An 8,603-nucleotide genomic window follows, 5' to 3' on the forward strand; every position below is an offset into this window, starting at 1 on the left:
ACATCCAGGATAAACCACCCAAAGGATCTGGTGCTTCCCTCCTGGCCCTTACTTGATCCTGTCCAGAACTGCCTTATGGGGGTGTTCGAAGGTGTAAGAGAACTTGAGGGATGGGGCTTCTGGCAGAATTTCTGAGCAGGAGAGTGGGGGTAGTGTCCTGACACTGGTAGGATGCTGGGGAGACCCCAAACCTCCTTCTCCTCAACACTGGCTGGGAGACTCAGGTGGAGGATCCTAAAGCCCCCAGTATGGTGTTATTTTCTGTTCTGCAACTTTTCATTGCTATATGAATGTGAAGTGTTATGACTTTAAAAGTCAAGCTGAGAGGTAGAGTCTTGAGAAAGTGCGATCATGCATATTTCAGGCTATTTGTTGTTGTTGTTGCTTAGTCTCTAAGTCGTGTCTGATTCTTTTGCCACCCCATGGACCATAGCCTGCCAGGCTTCTCTGTCCATGGGATTTCCCAGGCAAGAATAGTGGAATGGGTTGCCATTTCCTTCACCAGGGAATTTTCCTAAGCCAGGGATTAAGCCCACATCTCCTGCATTGGCAGGTGGGTTCTTTAGTGCTGAATCACCTGGGAAGCCCATATATTTCAGACTCTAGGCAACATATTTGACAAAGATGCAGAGCCAGCATGAGTAAGCACACCAACCTAGCACAAATGTTAGAGGAACAGATCCAATGTCGAGTCACATTTGTTCTTCCTTGTTACAACAGGAGTTTTTAGCCACCTACTTGCAGCCTCTCTGGGTAGAGAAAGGAGATGACATTTGGTCAGTGGAAGGCCCTGCAGGCAATCAGAGAGGTTAGAGGATTGACATCCATCCTCTCCAATGGCCACTGCTGCTTTCAGCTTCAGCTCATCTCTCTGGGTTTCAGGATCAGCTACGCCCTGGCCTGGGAATGGTGTCAGCTCTCAGCTGCTAGCTCCCAGAGTGCTACACCTGATGGTTCCCCTTGTCCTGTTGTCAACTGAAATAAAAAACACACGACGTAAGAACAGTGAGTTTCAGTTTGATTCAGAGACCCTACTGAGGACTATAGCCCAGGATACAGTTTCTCACATAGCTCTGAGGAACTGCTCCAAGGAGCTAAGGAGGGAGGTCAGCATATATATGACTGGATAAGGGAATATGCAATCCAGTATGCATCATGGGAGAAGGTCATGAGGAACAAATTTCTTAGTTAATAATTTTAGTACTGTTCTAAGTATGGCAAGATACAAAAATTCAGGCTCATGCAAATTTTACCTGAAACTATCTAAAGGCAATTTTTCTATTTTTCCATGTATGCAGGGCCTCACCCTCTTCCCTGTCCTGAGTTGGCAACTGCAGCGGCTAATGATTTTACCTTGTAGAACCAGGTGGTGAGCAACATTTCTTGTTTACACAGTCTGTACATTGTAAACAGCCCCTACGTAAACCCACTCTCACATAGTTCATCTGAGGTCCCTGGAAGGACCCAACTGTTCCATTCCCCAAAGGGATGGGACACCTCAGAGATCTCAGCAAACCAGTTATGTGAGTGTCCCTGTTTGTGTAGGCACACACAAAAAATAAAGTATTATACCCACATCCTGGAACAGGAGGGTGAAGTAGAAGGATCAATATTTCTGTTGTTGTTCAGTCAGTAAGTGGTGTCTGACTCTCTGTGACCCCATGAACTGTGGCACACCAGACTTCCCTTACCTTCACTGTCTCCCAGAGCTTGCTCAAATTCAGGTCCACTGAGTCCATGATGCCATCCAACCCTCTCACCCTCTGTCATTCCCTTTTCCTGCCCTCAATCTTTCCCAGAATCAGGGTCTTTTCTAATGAGTTGGCTCTGTGCATCAGGTGGCCAAAGTATTGGAGCTTCAGCTTCAGCATCAGTCCTTCCAGTGAATACTCAGCACTGATTACCTTTAGGATTGACTGGTTTGAGCTCCTTGGTTCTGTTAAATGTCTACATTTAACCAATTGTTTTCTTTCCTTAGATGAAACCTGCAAAGCACTTTTCACCACAATTACTAATCCATGTAATTACAAAAGCTGTATTTTTAAAAGGAGAAAGCTTAATGTCATGCATAGTACCATACTGAGTAAATGCTTAGTGCCGTGCCTGGCATGCAGCAGGACTTAATATATACAAACTGTGAAAAGCCAGAAAGTAACCCAATTCAGAAAAAGGACTCCAAGTGCCAAAGTTCAAATCAGGACCAGCTAAGTTAATCTGGGTAGCTCTCTACCTTTCTGTGTCTCGATTTTCTTGCCTGAAAACTGAGGGTATTTTCAAGTTAGTTGTGAAAATCAAACTAATTTAAAGGAGTTAAGTGCTTATAACAACACTCCCAGACTCACAGTCAGCACCAAGCTTGAAAAATTGCCATTGTTTCCTGATTTCACAACAGAATGAGGATTTGGGCACCAGCCATGAGCCATAGGTCCCCCTTGTACAGACATCAGTTATTTTGCAGACTATGAACATCCCCTGTTCATTCCCTCTGACCTTAGCAGGGTAGAAGCTCCTAGGAGAAGATCAAGCATTGGGGTTGGGGTCAGAGGGCTCTAGATCAAAGCTAGGTTTGCCATTTTCCAGCTATATGACCTTGGGCAACTGATGTGCCCTCTGAACTTCACATTCCTCCTCATTAAAAAAGGAATAATAACAAGCCCTTGGGGCTTCCCTGTTGATTCAGAAGGTAAAGAATCTGTCTGCAATGCAGGATACCCATATTCAATCCTTGGGTCTGGAAGATTCCCTGGAGACGGGAATAGTTATCCATTTCAGTATTCTTGCCTGGAGAATTCCATGGACAGAGAAGCCTGGTGGGCTACAGTCCATGGAGTTTCAAAGAATCAGACATGACTAAGTCACTAACACTTTCACTTTTCAACAGACCCTTGGCAATTGGAAAAGTAAGTCTGTGTGTTTCTTAGTTTGCATCCTTTGAAAGCAGACCTTGATTCAAGGATTGAAATGCAACTACTTTATTTGCTAATGACCCTAAGCAAGGGTTAATGTGATTTGTTTCTTTGAAAAGTGATGCCAGGAAAGGCCAGTAAGGCACTGTACAAGTGAGGCTGGGAAGGGAAGGCAGAAGGAAAAGTCTGCTTCATCAAGAAGCTCACACTCTGGGCACATGGGGCTCAGTTCCTCTGGGGGACAGCAGAGAACATGCACCCACCAGTTCTTAGACGGGGCTCCTTCCTTCAAAAGCATTATTTTTCCAGATATCCTGCATACACTGCACAGCTGAGGTCTGGGGACAGAGGAAGAGGCCACCCACAGCAGTTGTGGTCAGGAATACAGCCTGATTGGTGCACACATGGTTACACATAGTTCAGTTACTTCAAGATACACACATTCACACCTTTACACACATGTACACCCACACTTGCAACACAATTACATGCACAGTCACATATGCATAAAGACACACAAAACCAGGACTACATACACCCACGTGCCCTTACAGTTGCATACACTTAGGTACACCAAAAAGCTATGTACAACAACACACATTTCATATGTACACATACACATATGCATCTACCCATGCAGACAATTAAATGCATACACTCATATACACATACCATAACACATGTGTGCGCAGAGCCACACATACACTTACTCACAATCACACACAGAATCACACAGCCACTCACACACGTTCAATGAATGGAGACCGGATGTCTTAGAACTTGTTATTTCCATGTCCTCCAGCAGAGGGAGCCTCCAACACACTCAGAAGAGGAAAGGATACTTGCCCCAACCCCCACAGCAGCCAGTGGCTGGACCAGGACTGGGTGTGTACCAACAATAAACTCACAGGTGCAGCACCATCTGCAACTCTATGGCCCCCAGGCCTCTCTCCTCCTCCTCGCATTCATTCATATCACAGCCCTTAGTGAAAAGAGAAAGCTTTTAAGTGGGAAGGAAACATTTGACCCCCCAAGTATAGATAACCATTTGAAGGGGTTAGCTCCATGGTGGCAGAAAGAAATAATGCATTAACTGGTGGGAAAACTGCATCAAGGAAAGGGACTTTTTCTTTAAAGTTGAGGTAATAGCAACATTATTTGTATTCCAACAGGAATGATCCATTGTCAATATACCTGGAATATCCATGGAATGATTCATGGTCAGTGCACCAAAAAAAATTTAGTCTATTTCTTAGGCTTCCCTGATAGCTCAGTTGGTAAAGAATCTGCCTGCAATGCAGGAGACCCCGGTTAGATTACTGGGTAGGGAAGATTCACTGAAGAAGGGATAGGCTACCCACTCCAATATTCTTGGGCTTCCCTGGTGGCTCAGCTAGTGAAGAATCCGCCTGTAATGCAGGAGACCTGGGTTAAATCCCTGGATTGGAAAGATCCCCTGGAGAAGGGAAAGGCTACTCAATCCAGTATTTTGGCCTGGAGAATTCCATGGACTGTACAGCCCATGGAATCGCAAAGAGTCGGACACAACTGAGTGACTTTCACTTTCACTATTTCTATATTCTACATGTCAGCAAACCATGGTCCATGGACCAAATCTGTGCTATGGCCTATCTTTCTAAGATAAATACATGCACAAAAATTGTTTTATATTTTAAAAGGATTGTAGGGGAGTGGGGGGAAGAGGAGAAAATTTTAAATATGGACTGTATTAAAGCCTGAAATATTTACTATATGAGTCTTTATAGAAAAGGTATGCCAACCCTGCTGTACACTAGTAATAAACAATTGGAAAATGTTTTCAAATGTCATTTTCAACTATCATGCATCATAAAAAGTGAAATTTGTTGTTGTTCAGTCACCCAGTAGTGTCCAACTCTTTGTGACCCCATGGACTGCAGCACGCCAGGCCTCCCTGTCCCTTACCGTCTCCTGAAGTTTGCCCAAGTTCATGCTCATTGCATCAGTGATGCCTTCCAGTCATCTCAGCCTCTTCTCCTTCTGCCCTCAATCTTTCCCAGCCTCAGGAAGTTTTCTAATGAATCATCTGTTCGCATCAGATGACCAAAATACTGGAGCTTCAGTTTCAGCATCAGTCCTTCCAGTGATTATTCAGTGTTGATTTCCTTTAGGATTGACTGGTTTGATCTCCTTGCTGTCCAAGGGACTTTCAGAAGTCTTCTCCAGCAGCACAGTTTGAAGGCATCAATTCTAAGCCTGCTCTTTCACTCTCCTCATTCACCCTCATCAAGAGGCTCTTTAGTTCCTCTTCAATCTCTGTCCTTAGAGTGGTATCATCTGCATATCTGAGATTGTTGATGTTTCTCCTGCCTATCTTGATTCCAGCTTGTAATTCATCCAGCCTAGCATTTCTCATGATATGCTCAGTGTATAGGTTAAACAAACAGGGTGACAGCAGACAGCCCCGTTGCACTCCTTTCTCAATCTTGAACCAATCAGTCGTTCCATACAGGGTTCGAACTCTTGCTTCTTGACCTGCATACAGGTTTCTCAGGAGACAGGTAAGGTGGTCTGGTATTCCCATCTCTCTAAGAGCTTTCCACAATTTGTCATGATCCACACAGTCAAAGGCTTGGCATAGTCAATTAAACAGAGGTTTAATTGAATTGAATTGAATTGAATTGAATTCCCTTGCTTTCTCTATAATCTAGCAGATGTTGGCAACTTTATCCCTAGTTCCTCTTCCTTTCTTAAACCCAGCTTGGACATCTGGTAGTTCTTGGTTCACATAATGCTGAAGCCTAGCATGCAAGATTTTAAGCATGACCTTACTAGCAGGGGAGATGAGTGAAGTTGTCCGATGGTTAGCACATTCTTTGATACTACCCTTCTTGGAAATTGTGATGAGAATTGACCTTTTCCAGTTTTGTGGCCACTGCTGGGTCTTCCAGATTTGCTGACATATTGAATGCAAAACATTGATGGCATCATTCTTTAGGGATTTGAATAGTTCTGCTTGAATTTCATCACATCCATTAGCTTTATTAACAGCTGTGCTTCTTAAGACCCACTTGAGTTCACACTCCAGAATGTCTGGCTCTGGGTGACTAACCACACCATCGTAGTAATCCAGATCATTAAGGTCTTTTTTATGCAGTTCTTCCATATATTCTTTCTGTCTCTTCTTGATCTATTCAGTGTCTACTAGGTCTCTACCATTTTTATCCTTTATTGTGCTTATCTTTGGGCAAAATGCTCTCTTGATGTTTCCAATTTTCCTGAAGAGATTTCTAGTCTTTCTCCTTTTGTTGTTTTCTTCTATTATTAAGCATTGTTCATTGAAGAAGGCCTTCTTATCTCTCCTAGCTTTTCTTTGAAACTCTGCGTTTTATTGGACGTACCTTTCCATCCCTTGCTTTTCACTTCTTTTCATTCTGCTATTTGTAAAGCCTTCTCAGATAACCACTTTATCTTCTTGCTTTTCTATTTCTTTGGGATGGTTTTGTTTGCCACCTCTTGTACAATATTACGAACCTCTGTCCATTATTCTTCAGGCACACTGTTAACTAGATCTAGTCCCTTGAATCTATTCATTACTTCTACCACAAATTCATACGGAATTTAATTTGAGTCATACTTGGCTGGCCTAGTGTTTTTCCTGATTTTCTTTAGCTTAAACCTGAATTTTGCTATGAGAAGATAATGATCTTAGCCACAGTCAGCTCCAGGTTTTGCTTTCGCTGACTGTAAACAGCTTCTTCATCTTCAGCTAAAAAGAAAGCAATCAATTTAATTTCAATATTGACCATTTTGGTGATGTCCATGTGTAAAGTCATCTTCTGTGTTGTTGAAAGGGGTTATTTGCTATGACTAGTGAATTTTCCTAGTAGAATTCAGTTAACCTTTGCCCTGCTTCATTTTGTTCTCCAAAGCCAAACTTGCCTGTTACTTCAAGTATATCTTAGCTTTCTGCTTTTGCATTCCAATCCCCAATGATGAATGAATAAAACATCTTTTTTAGGTTTTACTACTAGGAGGTCTTCTAGGTCTTCTTTTCTTAATTAATTTTTTTATTTTAATTGGAGGCTAAGTCAGAGGAACCAGAGATCAAATTGCCAACATCTGCTGGATCATGGAAAAAGCAAGAGAGTTCCAGAAAAACATCTGTTTCTGCTATATTGACTATGCCAAAGCCTTTGACTGTGTGGATCACAATAAACTGTGGAAAATTCTTAAAGAAATGGGAATACTAGACCACCTGATCTGCCTCCTGAGAAACCTGTATGCAGGTCAGGAAGCAACAGTTAGAACTGGACATGGAACAACAGACTGGTTCCAAATAGGGAAAGGAGTTTGTCATGACTGTATATTGTCACCCTGCTTATTTAACTTATATGCAGAGTTCATCACGAGAAATGCTGGGCGGGAAGAAACACAAGCTGGAATCAAGATTGCTGGTAGAAATATCAATAACCTCAGATATGCAGATGACACCACCCTTATGGCAGAAAGTGAAGAGGAACTAAAGAGCCTCTTGATGAAAGTGAAAGAGAAAAGTGAAAAAGTTGGCTTAAAGCTCAACATTCAGAAAACTAAGATCATGGCATCCAGTCCCATAACTCCATGGGAAATAGATGGGTAAACAGTGGAAACAGTGTCAGACTTTATTTTTCTGGGCTCCAAAATCACTGCAGATGGTCATTTCAGCCATGAAATTAAAAGACGCTTGCTCCTTGGAAGAAAAGTTATGACCAACCTAGATAGCATATTAAAAAGCAGAGACATTACTTTGCCAGCAAAGATCCACCTAGTCAAAGCTTTGGTTTTTCCAATAGTCATGTATGGATGTGAGAGTTTGACTGTAAAGAAAGCTGAGCACTGAAGAATTGATGCTTTTGAAGTGTAGTGTTGGAGAAGACTCTTGAGAGTCCCTTGGACAGCAAGGAGATCCAACCAGTCCATCCTAAAGATCAGTCCTTAGTATTCATTGGAAAGATTGATGCTGAAACTGAAACTCTAGTACTTTGGCCACCTGATGTGAAGAACTGACTCATTTGAAAAGACCCTGATGCTGGGAAAGATTGAGGGCAAGAGGAGAAGGGGATGACAGAGGATGAGATTGTTGGATGGCATCACTGACTCAATAAACATGAGTTTGGGTAGACTCCGGCAGTTGGTGATGGACAGGGAGGCCTGGAGTGCTGTGGTTCATTGGGTTGGAAAGAGTCAGACATGACTGAGCAGCTGAACCGAACTGAATTACTTTACAATATTGTAGTTGTTTTTGCCATACGTTGACATGAATCAGTCATGGGTGTACATGTGTCCCCCATCCTGAACCCCTCCCCACCTCCCTCCCCATCCCATCCCTCAGGGTCATCCCAATGCACCAGCACTGAGCATCCTGTCTCATGCATCGAATCTGGACTGGTGATCTATTTAACATATGGTAATATACATGTTTTAATGCTATTCTCTCAAATCATCCCACCCTCGCCTGCTCCCACAGAATCCAAAAGTCTGTTCTTAACATCTGTGTCTCTTTTGCTGTCTTGCATATAGGGTTATCATTACCATCTTTCTAAATTCCATATATATGTGTTAATATACTATATTGGTGTTTTTCTTTCTGACTTACTTCACTCTGTATAATAGGCTCTAGTTTCATCCACCTCATTAGAACTGATTCAAATGTATTCTTTTTAATAGCTGAGTAAT

The sequence above is a fragment of the Bos grunniens genome, chromosome 7 (assembly GCF_055505025.1).
Source record: "Bos grunniens cultivar Pamir isolate PY7600 chromosome 7, Bosgru_T2T1.0, whole genome shotgun sequence".
Taxonomy (NCBI): domain Eukaryota; kingdom Metazoa; phylum Chordata; class Mammalia; order Artiodactyla; family Bovidae; genus Bos; species Bos grunniens.